At 38.8% G+C, this 15079-nt stretch overlaps 1 protein-coding gene across 14 annotated transcripts in view; it reads left to right on the forward strand.

Moving 5' to 3' along the window:
* Positions 1-15079, forward strand: part of nrm (neuromusculin) — a 627637-nt gene that overhangs the window by 576816 nt on the left and 35742 nt on the right. The gene's annotated exons all lie outside the window — the stretch shown is intronic.

Consider the following 15079-nt stretch of genomic DNA (forward strand, 5'->3'; position numbering starts at 1 on the left):
AATACTAAATGAAAACAATATTATCTTGGTTTCGAGTTAACATTGGTTATTTTCGTTGCGCAAATTTTGTTCTACGTGAGATTTAAAGGGAAGACACATATCAGAATGCTTAAATGCGCGCCTTGTCTTGTAGTTCATTGCAGTGGCGAGGCGTGAATGATCGATTATCGATATTTCCCCATTTAAAGCTATGGTAAAGAATCGATTATTATGGTGCTTGTTCCAAACACCCTGTTTATCGATCCTTTTTATAGGTTTAAATGGCAGATCAATCGATGTATCGCAAAGCACGCCACGCCACTGGTCCGTTGCGAAAACAGATACCATCATCTAAATGAAAACAACCAAGAAAGCTTATTATCATTAATTCATGCATGTTACTCGCGTTGAGAAAGCTTTTTATTTTTCACCCTTTCACGATAACCTTATCAATAATTTAGAAGTTCCTCGAAAATTCTCAGCCCGTTCGAATAAATAAAGAGCCGTGTCTAAATTTTCTTGGGCTTTGCTGCGGAGCTTTCACGCGCCGTAGGAATCGGGGACTTAAGCGTGTAATCTTTTGCGGCAAAAAACACGTTGTCCACTCTCGAGCTCAGAGAAAGCTTTTAAACCTGAGCCATGACATGACATGACGGGTGTGCTCCCTATATAATCTACTTTTCCTGGAACTTTTTTCTGATTGGTTGAAATGTTGAGCGATTTTTTCGTGACGTGTCCTGACGCGCAACGTTTCGACCGCAGATATTCGAGCGTCCTTTCTGACGACCAGTACGGTGATAGGGAATATTTTTAAAGCGGGTTGATGGTCGAAACCAAGACATAAAGACGGAGCACTAAAAGCAAAAAATGAAGCTTCTAGAGCTTCTTTCAATCACCTCTACTATTGGCTAGAGGATTGGCGGCGAAATCGGGACAAGTTTGAATTCAAATGTAGGGCGGGAACTAATAAATAAAATTGCGGAAACAAAGTATTTTAGGTTGATTTTTGCAAAATTCAGGTACACACTCATATTTTTTTAACTTTAGGTTAGTTTCAGTCCGTCGTCGACCGATTAATTTCATTTGGGAGTAACGTTGATCTAGAACTGTAACGGCCTGTTTGAACCTGCAGAACCACCATGAGCAGAAGAAAAACTAACTTTATCTGAGATTACTGCCTGTTACCGAGCAAAGTAGGTGTATTATATTAGGACGCAGATCGAACTTTCTTAGTATATTCGTTTTAGGAATTTAAAATACGTTTCAAGAAGAAATGTGGAAAAATCAAGAGGACAAGTTCAAATCAAATTTCCGTTTGCCGCCATGGATTCCCGCGCTCATTTACACACTCACACAAGCGCGCAGCGCCGAACCTAGCTTCACTTTTCCCCGTGCTTTTAGATACGAGCGCTCCGTCTTTATGTCTTTGGTCGAAACTCGATCGGTAGCTAATCGGACGATCGTAATCAATAATCAAATATCTAGAATTGCGGAATAGCGTTTTATGGATCGAGATGAGTAATGATTATAGAGACGGAACCTTTTCGTTATTGAACCCTGTTTTCCTCTAACTGCTATTTTTATTTATATTTTGCACTTTCGTTTTCCGATTTAAATCGGTAATATTTTATCGAGGAATGCTTTTGAAAGAATTTTTTTCTAAATTTTGCAATAAGAAACTGCTATTTCTGGCTCATGCATAAAAAGACTTATCTACATGAGGAAACTAATGAAGCTCATGTTATTTTGAAAATGAGTCATAAATAGTGGTTCTTAATCGCAAAATGTAGGCTATAAGTGGGGATTTTGGGACAACAGGGTATAATCGCGTTTAAAATCAGGCGTTTTATCACTGCTCAGAATCTTTAAATAAGGTTTACCCGTATACTCATGTAGACATTTGCCGTAACATATTTTTGGGGGTATCGCCGCTATGGGTTGTGAGAGGTGTAAGGAGTGATTTTCCTTTTTTTTTACCTCAAGTATCCCTGAGGGGGTAATCTCACACTCACAGTTAGTGTCCTATCTCCCCTCAGGGTCCCTAATCAAGAATCAGCCCCGGGCATTCCTTGTTTGAAACCAGGAAATTCGGGTTGCCTGGCCGGGATTCGAACCGAAGACCTCCTAATCAAAGAGCCAGAGCTAAAACCACAACACCACAGGAGACCGAATTCAAAGTATGAAAGCATTCATCGTGTTTTTTGAGTGATGTTACTCAAACATTCATGAAAAGTATTCTTGTAACTCTAGCGACACTTCGCGAAAACCTCATTAACATTGATCAAATAATGATGATTGAAATTGTTATCAGGGTAGTGGAATCGGAGTGGCCTCACTCAACGCTTGCGCAGAGTCACGAAGGAATGACCGCGGCGCGAAGGAAAAAGGGGGGAAAAATGAAGTGGAGAAGTAAGTGAAAAGCGCTTACTGCGCCAGTAACGACAGGTTAAATGCACGTGCTGCAGTAAGATCCGTTTTCATTATTTCAATAAGCCTTCGCCTTGCCCACGGCTCTAGTTTGGACCCATAATTAAGTTTCAAATGCCGTCGTTTAAGTAATTTTTTCGCTCTCACTACACTTCACTACCTTCGCTCCTTTCTCTCTCGCCGTCCTCTCTCTTACAGTGTTGCCAATCCACTCACGAAAAAAAACCTCTCCGTAAATTTCATACTCAATCGGCATTATCTGTCCGAGGGATTTGTTTCAGGAGGGAATTTGTAGGTGTTAGCAAGGTGACACATTTCATCTCTTCGTAAGAGATCCGGTGTTTCACAGAGCCCCTTTGTACTGAGAGCTAAGACGTAAGTAATCGATTCCTGATTGGCTCTCGGTTTCTTGGTCTCCACAGCGTCTTACAACCGCCTGTGTCACACTATCAAAACACTCCATCAAAAAGGCAAGGTAAAGTGCTGTGATTGGTCCAAGTCATCGAATAAGCCAATCACAGCACCTGACCTTAATTGATGGCTAGCTTTGATAGTATGACACAGGCCAACGAAATGATTATTGCATTTTTACCAATTGCAAAGATTATGAACTGGAACAGACCGTAATTAGGGGTACGTTAGGAAACAAACGGAATGAAAGAGGGAATGGGAGAAAGGAATACAGAAATAGGTTGAATGAAAATTACAAAGAACGACACAACTGTGTAACCCTTATTCCACGTTTGTGATATCCACGAGCCAATTGGACTGCATTTTTCAATTTGGAACCGTGAATTCTGGCTCCTCTGGAAAAACACTTATGTTCATAGGGAAACTAATGGCACATACGTCGTTTTTAAACCGGGCTAGAATTTATAGTTCCAAATTGCAAAATGTAGTCCAATTTGTCTTAACTCGTCTGCCCGAGAGACTCTAGTGTATTGATATATTTAAGGACATTTTTTATAAATATTAGATTCAGCACTCTTATGATCGAGTTAATGTATTTTGCAGTAGAATCGGATGTTTAGAAAATTGTCATCGATGATTTTCTCAGTCAAAATCAGTAGATACCTTTTTTTCAACCAGGAAAACCCCACAGGATCGAGATTTGAGCATGCCGTGACGACGTTTTTACGAGCTTACGGAAAATAAAATGTTTTGGGTGCACTAATCGGCAATTACGCTCTTTGGTTTAATTATTAGAGTCTTTTGCGATTCCCTCGGCGACAGTTTTTCAGCATTTCAGAGACAGCATCAAACGCGGTATCGCGATGAGTGCTGCCAATTTTCCATTTTAATTAACGCTTTTATACTTGCGGTCTGTATTGAAATTCTTAGTCAGTTTAATAAAATTGCCAGCTCCACTTTTAGTCGGTAAGGCGTTTTTACGCTTCTCGCTCACTCGAACAAATAAAATCGCACCCATGGCAAACAAGGAATTTCTTTTTTGTTTGTCAAGGTTTAGCGTTGCATCTGTGGAAACACCTGGTTTTTCTCCTTTCTTTTTTTGTCTCTTTGACTTTAAGAGTTGGCTATTTTTATTTAATGTTTTGATCTGATGATCGATCAAACAATTAATAGTTTCTTGATTTTAGAGCATGTTTGCAAAAAATCGTAATTTAGTGATATTAGATTTTAATGAAACGATCTTGATGCTATCTCTTTTTATTGTGGCATTTAAAGCGATGCTCTGGAAACTTAATTTCTTTAGTTCTACATTATAATTATAATTATTTCCTGCTCATTCATGAAAACTGGTGTTTTCAAAATTTCACTGCCAGACTTTTGAAGTCGAAAAATGCGTATCTGAATCCCAACCTTTCAAAAGCTCTGATTTTTTAATTTTTTAAATAAAAATCTAATCAAAATATCTCTTTAGTATTCTCCTTGAGTACTTTAAAATCATCGGACAAATGTGCCGAAAATTTCAAGCAAAACTGTTGGATGGTCCCACATGTTTATTCATTTATTTTTTTAAAAAGAGTAAAGTTTGAGGCTAGATTTGCAACATCATAATCAAAGATACTCACCATCAAAATTTAGCCATCGATCTACAGGGTATACTACCCCCTTTTGTATCACAGCCGAAGAGCTCTAAAACAACAAGAAGAGTAATGGAGTTCGCTTCCGAGATGACATTTTCGTCTCAGCTTTAATTTTTGTTCTCAACAATGAACCGGAGGTACATAATTCCCCGGAAATGCATCGCAGATGATTGATGGATGGAGTGTCGATTGCCGAAAGACTTATTAAGTTCCAACGGTAAACTTCAAGAACCGAAGAGGTGGAGGGGTGGGAGCGTAAATTTAAGGAGAGGAGAGAAAGAAGAATGTAATTTCGTTTGAAGACTTAAATCTTATTTGCTAAACTTGTCTCCCGACCCCTCCTATCCGCCCGCGCAACATCATCCAACGCTACAATTTTAGATTGAAAATCGGAGAAAACAGGAAACAGTTTTGCACACTGTCGTCGCAACCCCCTCCGTTCACTTCTCCTCGGTTGAAAATCACTCTTATAATTACTTTCTCAAGTTTTTGTGTATATTGATTTTATAATTTAGCGCGGCAGATTGTTTTAATATCGGCGGGGAGCGAATTGAAGGTCGCCCCCCGAGCCCAGACACGGGGGTCGGTGATTTTTGTGCTAACGATTCCGCCGGAACGTACTTTTGAATGCCCCTAACCCGGTCTCCGTAATTACTACGAATTCGCCACCCTGTCACCCTCATCTTGTCGGTAACTTTCCTCTCCTTGTTAGGGATGAGGACGGCATTGTTGTCGTGATTCGCGCACTTCAACATTTTAAGGAAGGTAGCGTTGTTTTATAGTCAAACCAAATTCCCTTCATACAAAGTGTGAAGAGATCGATGACTTTAGTCGAGAAACGCTTCAATCCATTGTAATTTTTAAAAATCGCCGAGTATGTCTCATTTTTTCTCCAAAAAAAAAAAAAAAAAAAAAAAAAACAACTTGAATATTCAAATTCAAATTTACTTTATTGCTCTACATTTAGCCATGGTAAGTTAGGCTAGGTTACAGGTCACAATGGGTACAATGAAGATTAACAGATCAGCTTGTTAACAGACCAGTCAAATAATCCACCATCACAAATTTTCTTAAGTTTTATCAATCTATCTTACGTATTAACAATTATCTCAGGTTTTAACAAATTATCTCAGGTTTTCACAAATTAACAAAATATCTTTATCTAAGATCGTCGATAAATTCCTTTAAAGAGTATCGGAGACAGTTCCTAAGAGCCTTTTTCTTTTTAAACTTGCCTATAATTGACTTTCATTGAGTGGAGAAAAATTATAAAAAATGTCAAGAAAACGGCTCGTTAGATTATTTTAAAAATATGAATACGGGAGACTTGTAACGTCGCCTTTGGAAATACTCGTTTCTCAACTAACACTATCGACGCGGAATCCATTTCTGATTGGCTCCCGTAATTTTAATGGTTGCAAAAATTATACGAAGGACGATTGGACCCAACGCAATCTAAGTGCTACAGAGGGTGAACGGAATGAAAGATAAAAATAGAATTGAACACGAATGGATGAGAAGGAATGGTGAATGATAATAGATGAGTATGAGTAGGAATGAGCAAGGATTATTGAAAACCGTTAAAACTGGGAAGTTTTTGCCACGTTTTGTGGAACCCTGCCTCTCCGTACAAAATGACGCTTGACTAAACGACAACCTATGAAGCGCCGCATCTGAGGAACAACGTTTTTAAATTTTCCGTGTAGACTTTATCGTGCTTTATTTATTTAATTAAGAAAATAAATATTATAGTCAGAAAAGTTCACACCATTGTCAATCAACCAATTGATCAATGGTGAACCAGCGGACAATCGATAACAACATTGCCACACAGGCGCCTGAATGCAATTATTCGTGCTTCATGGATGTTTGTGTTGCATATGTGAATAATTGAAGGCGTTTTGTATTTTCCTAATTGTGTCCTCAGTATGTGAGGCCGAACGCACGCGTTTCATCGGGAGGAAACTGTGATTACGTTCAAAATGTCTGCGTCTTTGGGTCCGGAAGCTTGCGAGGAAGTCTCAGGGATTCAGTTTTTGTGGATACGCAAAAAAAACAGATGTACTCATCCTTGAATTGTGTTATTACCGTCATTCTTCTGAGCCAAAGAAAAAAGTCGTGCGGAAATTATGACATCACGTAATTGCTTCTGACAGATGATGGGTACCCTGGAAAAATTAGGCATTTTTCTCTTTCGAGTTTTCACGTAATTGTATTTGCGATCGCACCATTCGTATCTGAAATGTTCCTAATTTATTAGAACAAAAATTATTTTCACAAGGAAAATTAGGCAACATTCAAACGCTCACCCAGCTTTCTTCTCTAGCAGTCCAGCGTTTCTCTAATGTGTCTGAAATCTCCTTGTCCATGTCTCCTACCCCTTCTCGCCCGAAAATTCACCTATCATCGTTAAACCTTCCTGCCTCCTAGAATTTCGCACCACGCCAAGGACTCGCGCGCCTTCGGAACATTCATGATAAGTATTCTCACTGTTTTATAGGCCATAAACATGTTTAGCTCAGACTAAATTCTTCACGGGACCTTATTACGGCCGACTCAGTCGCTAACAGTACGACACCGGCTCCGTGTGGTGGCCAGGTCTGTGTAAATAAGTATGGACGCAACAATGATACGGGAAAGATGGCGGCTATTGCGTACGCCCATCAAAACTGCTAAAATATGTTTTGTTTTGGAGCTCACACGCTGCTCATAAAAAATATGGACACAATTATATTGAACATAAAGCATAATTGGACTTTCAATGCACAAGAATGTAATGGGTCAGTTACGCTGGTCACAGAATCGTGTTTTGATGCTTGGTTCTTGTAGATTAGATAAAAAATAATAAGTTCTACTCAAACAGCAACTCTCTATGTTCAATATTAACCGAGATATCGCACTTTGAAAAATTCGTTTTATGACATCATCCACCGCTAGAGTGGCACCTGTGATCTCTTCCACCTTGCTTTCATCAATCAGTGAGGCACACATTTGCACTGGTTACTTAACGTGAAACTCGGATGAAAGCATGGTGGAAGAGATCAACGGTGCCACTACTGCGGTGCATGACGTCATAAACTGAAATTGGACGGAGTTAAACAGAAAGGAACCGAGCCACATCGGGATCGAACCGAGAAAAAGAGGTTTAAAGTTTAGCTCCTGCATAAGACTCAATGTAAAAGATAAACTTCAAGCTCAATTTCTGCAAAATTTGCTCCAACAAAAACTTTGAATTTTTGGCGATAGATAGTAGAGCAGTGGTTGAGTTCAGAACCACTCATAACTGATTTTTTCCCAAAATGTGGGTTGGTTCCTTTCTGTTTAACTCAGTCCAATTTTCAAAGCGCGATATCTCACTTAAAATTGAACTCAGAGAGTTGATCTTTGAACAGATCTCATTATTTTTAGCTAATCTACAAGATTTAAGCATCAAAACACGATTCTGCGACCAGTGCAATTGACCCGTTGAAGAAGTTCATTTGGACTCCATTTTGCAAATGTTTCTGGCATATCAACGAAAGTACCTGCCTAGTCCCTAATAGTATCGAATATTAGGAAACTAATGGCCTTTACGTTGCTTTTATAATGAGCCAGAAATAGCCGCTCAATGTTTTCCATTCATCAAATGCTTGAGTCGGACACAATTTGCAACAAGGAACTAGATACATCGATGTAAAAAATGTAATTTAAAATAATTGATTTTTCCGCGTGATATTGCTGATGTTTGATCTTTAAAGATTTTTACTGCGGAAATGATAGAGTTCGGTGTGAAACTGTATTTGCACGGTTTTCGAAGCATCCTGTGTGTTAATACGTCCAAAACAGAAGGTGGTTAACATTGTATTTTTATGGTCGTATAAAAGCTTTGCGCGAGTCTGAGATAATAAATACAATAATGTAACCAGACAAAGAGTTATATTTGGTGGAAGAAACGACCGCTTTCATTTTGGCGTTAGGATGTAGTGCCGTGCTAAGGAAAAACGCCTTATGATCTTTCATACGTTGCCAAATTTCCTCGGAAAATATTTAATATACTAGGAAAGAACGAGTGTTCTCCTAAGAAAATTTTAGATACATTCGATTAAAATGCAATTAAACTTCTGTGAAAATTTCAGAGAAAATTGTATTTAAATTTTCAAGACAATTTGGGTTTTATCCATAGAAGTTTAGCAACGCCTGAGTGCTATGCAGTGTTTTTCCTTAGCACGGCAGTGTATTAGGAGAGTTATAAAGCTTCCGGTGGTAACTGTCGCTCCCTTTCGCTGTTTTACGCGAAATGCAAATTTTCAGCTCGTTTTATAGGCCTTAGAAGAGAGAAAAGCAGTATTTTAGACCTTAAGAAATAATCCGTCCAGGACGCACCAAGCGCTTGCTCGATTCATGAACAAAATGATGTAATTTAAAATCAAACTTCGGTGACCAGTGTGGAATTAAGCTCTGCGCTCGTTAAGTCCACGCCAAATAAGTTAACGCACTTCTGGACTTTGAAAGAAGATCCGCCGTCTTACTTATTGCATTTACGTCACATAAAAATTTGAAGTCAGACGATCCGCTGTCGCTGTCAAAAAGTGCGTAAACATGTTAGGCATGGACTCTTACCCAAGTCAAACTTTAAATTGCTCTGCTTCCAAGGTCATGAGTTTAAAAAAAAAAAAAAAAAAAAAAAAAAAAAAAAAAACTCATTTTATGTTGACTCTTATAAACCTAAAAAGTCGGTTTTTAAAACTTATCAAGGCTTAAAAATAGGTGGTGTAGTAATTTGAATCTCATACTTACGTATAAAAGCCATTAATATGGAATTTCTAGACTGCATTAACAGCGTATCTAAGAATTCATTTCTCCTGTGCAGATAGGCGATTTCGTGAATGAGGAAGAAATAGTAGTTCATTATTGCGTAATGCCGTCTATTTGACAGCTATTTTGCCTGCATATGTATAATCACCAGGCATGTAAAAAAACCATGCTGCATTTGCGAAAAACTAGACAAGAAGAAAAAAAAAGAAATTATTAAGTCCCTTTCGTGAAATCTGAGCAGAATTTCGGTCATTGGTCCCATGCGTAAATGCAAATTCATTCATGTAGATAAAAGAACACTCCATGAAATATTTTACACCGAGCACATTAAATCATGAATATTATAAAAACAAAGAAAAAGGTAAATATAAAGGACTCATCAAATCAATAAAAAAAGATATAAAATACTCAATCATCCTCAAGAGAAGAGAGCCAGCTATGAAATATTTTAAAGTCAAATTTAACGCGACGGAAATTCTAGTATACTAAATACTCCATCTTGCTGAACGAGCAAATCGTCGTTACCGCAAGATTACTTATTGCCGATTCACACGATTCCTTCTCAACGAGTACTTTAAAAAATTTATGAGCGAGAAAGTATTTTTTTGGCATCGGGAAACAATGCATCCATAGAGGGCATATCTCATTTCATCCTGTTCCAATAGCTCGTAAATATCCGAATCCACCTAAATCAGTCGAAAATGGAAACTACTCGGGCATTCGGTCAAATACGTCGAAAATTGAGGAATGTGCCTCAAAAATTCATTCGGATATTGCATCCACGTAGCTCGCCTCTCGAAAGTCAGATAAAACTACCTGGCGACGTCCTTTTGGGGTTTCTCGGAGCACCCGAAAAACGTAATATTTACGTTACGAAAGGAAAATAAGAGAAATGCATCCCGGCTAGGTCCTTTGTCCTCGCATCTTCGCTAGTCACCAATGCACTCGTATTTTACGAGTTTCCGCGGCCGCCTTGCCAAATCTCCCAGGATTGTCAGCACGATCCCGCTTAATATATTCAGAAGCAGTCTATTTCAGAGACCCTGCTCTGATATTTACCCTGTCGTGTAAAAATTACTTTCGGAGATTCTTGCCTAATGATGACTTGTGACCAAAAAGTAGTTGACCAAAAAAGTTGAGTAATTGGTGTAGCAATCCTAAAGTAATTTGCAAACAAAAAACAAAAAAACTCGCCTAATTCTCTCCCCGAAATTCATCACTCATCATTGATTTGATTTTTCGCTCAACAAGTTGCTCATCAATCATCAGCGTTGACCTCTGAATTTCGAAAAACACTGGGAAAAAAATCGCTTGGATCTAGAGTCCAGGCTCTTAGAAACATCGACAAGAAAAAATACTCTCGATTCAATCGGAATTTTGCTTAAATCGAGAACCAAGTCTCTTAGTATAAGCGGATTTCCTTTTGATTCAAGCAAAAAGCCGATTGATTCAAGAGTATTTTTTCTTGTCGTTGTTTTCAAGAGTCCGGACTCTAGATCCAAGCGACTTTTTTTTCCAGTGAACTGCACTCAGATTTTTAGTGCGGGATTTCAAAAATATTTTGTCTCTGGATTAGTCAGATTTTCCGAGTGCATCTGGCAACGTGGGATCTTGGTATGGCATTATTAGAAGGTGAAGAAACCCGGCGGGCGGGACCGAATTGGGAGAATAATCGGTTTCGCGGCGATGGAGGTGTTGATTCCCGAATCTGGGAGCGGTAATAAATTCAGCGGGCCTGTCAATGAGCCCAGAAATATTGTTTTTATTTAAGCCCGACTTTTGATTTAGGGATGTTTTCGCTTGGCTCCGTCCTTCGCCCCGGTCATCTCCTGATTTACGGTCCTCCTCCCTTTCTCAAAACATTTTTTGATTCACACGCTTTTTTGCACCGGTGCATTTCTCGCGGCTCAGTTTCTCTGTGCATATAATATCGTCTAGAAAACACCGGCACCGGCTCGTCCATAATCGAGTGCCAACGGAAATGCTAGTTGAGTGGAGCCATGAATCGTATTCGATAGGTAGTGGTTCGATGTATCGTTGGCTTCAAAACGAATGATCATAACCCCAAACAAAAATGTGAGGATTTAAGTTGGAACAGGTGAAAATGAGGAAATTCCTGACAATTTCACCTTGCATTGCCATTTGATACTTAAAAGAATGAGAAATCTATCACAAAAAAACCCGTTCCCTCAGATGTCTCAGTTGACTTTTGAGGCTATGTTTACACGTTAAAGTAAACGATATCGATACAATCTCACCTGTTCGATGTATCAAATACGATCTATTTTGGGCTTTTTCGAATGGACTACTTCGGTTTCTGAAATTGACAGACAAAGCTATAGACAAAATAGATTAAGGGTATATGAGGTGATCCTATTGATTGAAACGGGTGGTTCTCATAGACCAGAGGGGCAAACGATGGACTAACTGTAGGGTAGGGTCTCTCTTGGGTCGCTGTTAGTTAGTCTATTACTTACCTCCCTTGTCCACTGCAACTACCCAATTACATCAATAGGATCTTTCATTTGTCCAATGTCTTCTCTGTCTATTGCTTTTGTCTGTCAATTTCAATAATCAGCCCGCAGGATAAGATCTACATCTAAGCAACCTAAAAGTTGTTTTGTATTCAAAACAAATAAGGTCATACGAGCTTCTGCAGAGAATACAAAATTTGAAATAAAACATATCGCGAGTTCTGTAAATTTGAAGGTAGGTTTGTATTGATGACGGCGCAGAGATACAACTATTCGTACTTATTGGATGTCCGTCCTGCGTCTGTAAAATTGAAGGCGCGTTGGCGCGAGACGTGAGCTCCGGAATGCTCCGCTACATGCTTCCAGCAACGTGTCGCTCAAAACCGGGAGATCCCCGTCTCTCCTCTCGTCGTTTGTGTCGATACGCGATTTTTTTCTCCAGTTTGACGCTCCATTATTTTTTAGGATTTGTCTGTAGACCTATGCTAGCTCGTTAGCATCGGCCCCACACAACCCGCAGGACACGTATTTTTAGCAAGTCTTTATTCAATTTTGAATTGAATTGTCTTTCATAACAGCACTCCGAATAAAGAGGAAACATGTAACAAAAATGTGCTGCACACCAAGTAATAACTGCACATAATCACTCACCCAGTTTTTATCTACGTCCAAATGCAATTCTGCGGACTTGTTACTAAAATCGATCGACAATGTGATAAACAGAGAAAACGACGAGAAAATGAAGCAATCCTACTGGTTGAAACAGTTTTTGTGATAGACTAAAGAAGAAAATGATGGACTAACCAAGATAATTGCCCGAGATGGGTCTCACGGTCTCTTGTGGGTTGCCGTTATATTTTCAAGTCTTTTGCTCACCTCCTTTGTCCATTACAACCATCCGCCGTCACCAATGGGATCGCTCCATTTTCCCTTTGTCTTCTTTGTCTATCGCTTCGCCTATCTTTCAATTATCAGCCCGCTGAGTACAGTAAAATCTTGATCGAGATTCACTGTCAATTCGCTTAGTTTTGGAATACAAACGGCAATGTCGGCAGCTTTCCAACGCTCCCAACATTTGATAACAAAAACATGCAAACCACAAAAATCCGCTCATGAGCGGGCAGTGACTACAAGTCTAATTAAGTTCACCTGCATATTGCGCAATCCGGACAAACAAACATCAACCGGTGTTGCCGTTGTGAGCCGTTTGTTCGGAGTTCATCAGAATTTTAAAATTTTACTTCTGAATTAAAACTCTACGGAAACATAAGAAGCCACAAGAGATCATTCACTAAGCGACTCGGGCTACCTGATGGTGATTAGAGAAGATAATTTGCAAGATTTAAGTGAAACAAAAGCTCCTTCATTTTAAGAGGATACCGCAATGTTTTACATAGGAGTCTGAATAGTTGCCAGTTTCGCCGTGCAGCTGCGTCGCTTAGATGGTTTTTTAGTCGAAAAATACGTAACTCCATTGCTAAGTTTTGAAAACTTCAACTATTATGTTCAACTATTTTGAAAGGAAATCAACTATCTTATCTCATTGAAATGTTTTGTAAATGTATTTGAATAAGAGAAGAAAATTCTTAGAAAATTTCGAGCACGATTAGCTGGTTTCTTTTTAAAAAAAAATTTAGGCGGATTTTTGTAACGTCATAGTTGGAGTTACCCATTTTTGAATTTTAGCCGTCGATTTATTCGTTGATTTCTTAGCTCAAACTCGTGTTTGACAAACAAAAAAACCATCCCTAACTTTTGTGTAAAACAAACATTTGAACAATGAAACCGACTAGAATATGAATCAATAGCAGTTTTTCCTGTTTTACATCTTCATTTTCTTAAAAGTAAACAGTCAATTTCAGGGAAAGTCTCTGAATTTTCTTCGATAGAGGAATGAAAAACAATATATCAAATTTTGATGTACAGCGATGACAGGTTTCTTTTTGTAAAATGAAAAGTTTCCAAAACTTCAGGAAATTAAGAAATCTAGGAATCCGTTTATGTGTTCTTACCGTCAGTCCTATTTAAGACAAAAAAAAAATCCGATCAGCGTCAGTGGGAACAGATTAAACTTTGGAATTTGCAAAAAGGCAACACTGCAACAACTGCAATAATACGAGAGGAATGAGGTGCAATGATTGCATTCCGATTCAATGCGAACAGATTCCTCGCAATGCAGAGCGATTTAACATTAGTTAAAGCGAGATGAATCGGCGTGTATTGTTAACTTTGACAACATTGGTTCAGCTTTGTCAAACCTTTGACTAGAATGCGGAAAAAATGCGTTCGTTGGCGTTGTGAAGTATGCAGAGCGAGGGTTTTTTTTTATTTTACGATCGTTCAGGGTGTCGATTGGATCCAGTGGCGTGGCGTGCTTTGCGATATATCGATTGTACTGACATTTAAATCTATGGTAAAGAATCGATTATTAAGGTGTTCGCTGCGAACACCCTGATTATCGATCCTTTCCCGTAGGTTTAAATGGCATAACAATCGATTTATCGCAAAGCACGCCACGCCACTGATTGGATCGGAGTCATAGAGCCTAAATAAAAATTAGGATTTATGCCTTTTTGCACAAATAATGCTCCAATCAGTGGCGTGACGTGCCAAGCTATATATTGATTGATCTATCATTTAAACCTGTGGAATTGGATCGATGAACAGGGTGTTCGCAGCGAACACCTCACTAATTGATTCTTTACCATGGCCACACGGAGAAAAAAAACACAGTTATTCGACGATTACCACGGTAATATGTCACACGGGATCCCACGGTAGTGGAACCGTGGATTTTGGTAATATCATTGATGAGCTCAGCGGAATTGTTTCGTTACAATGCAGCCTTTAGGTAAACTGACGAGTTTGCAGGACGAAAGAAAAACCTCACCATTTTTATAATTTGAAGATTAGGCTTGCGATTTTTTTAAACGTCATACAAAGGTGTTTATTTCATGACTCTTTAAATTTAAAAGGATGTTCTATGAGCGCAATTTTGCAAGAAAACCAATGGAACCACTTTTTAATTTTTTCGGCTCGTGTTAACGAAGATATAGGGGCTTTTTTAGTTTCCAAATTACGTCCAACTTCTCCCATTGACTACACTGTGTGTGTCGTATCCGGAATCCCACGAAGGCAACGGGAATTGAATTGGTCATCCTCAAAAAGACATGAGCTCCAGAAATGAAAATTCAAGAAAAGCTGTGAAAACTGTGCAAATTAACCTCAATCGTTTAAGTCTCAAAATAAGTAATAATGTAATTAGTCAATTATATGTTCTGATATGTGGGAGCTACAAGATGCAAAACGGGTCGATTTCCTCGTATTTTAATTTTGTCACTTAAGTCTTTTTGAACA

Source organism: Bemisia tabaci, chromosome 5 (genome assembly GCF_918797505.1).
Source record: "Bemisia tabaci chromosome 5, PGI_BMITA_v3".
NCBI classification, from domain to species: Eukaryota; Metazoa; Arthropoda; class Insecta; order Hemiptera; family Aleyrodidae; genus Bemisia; species Bemisia tabaci.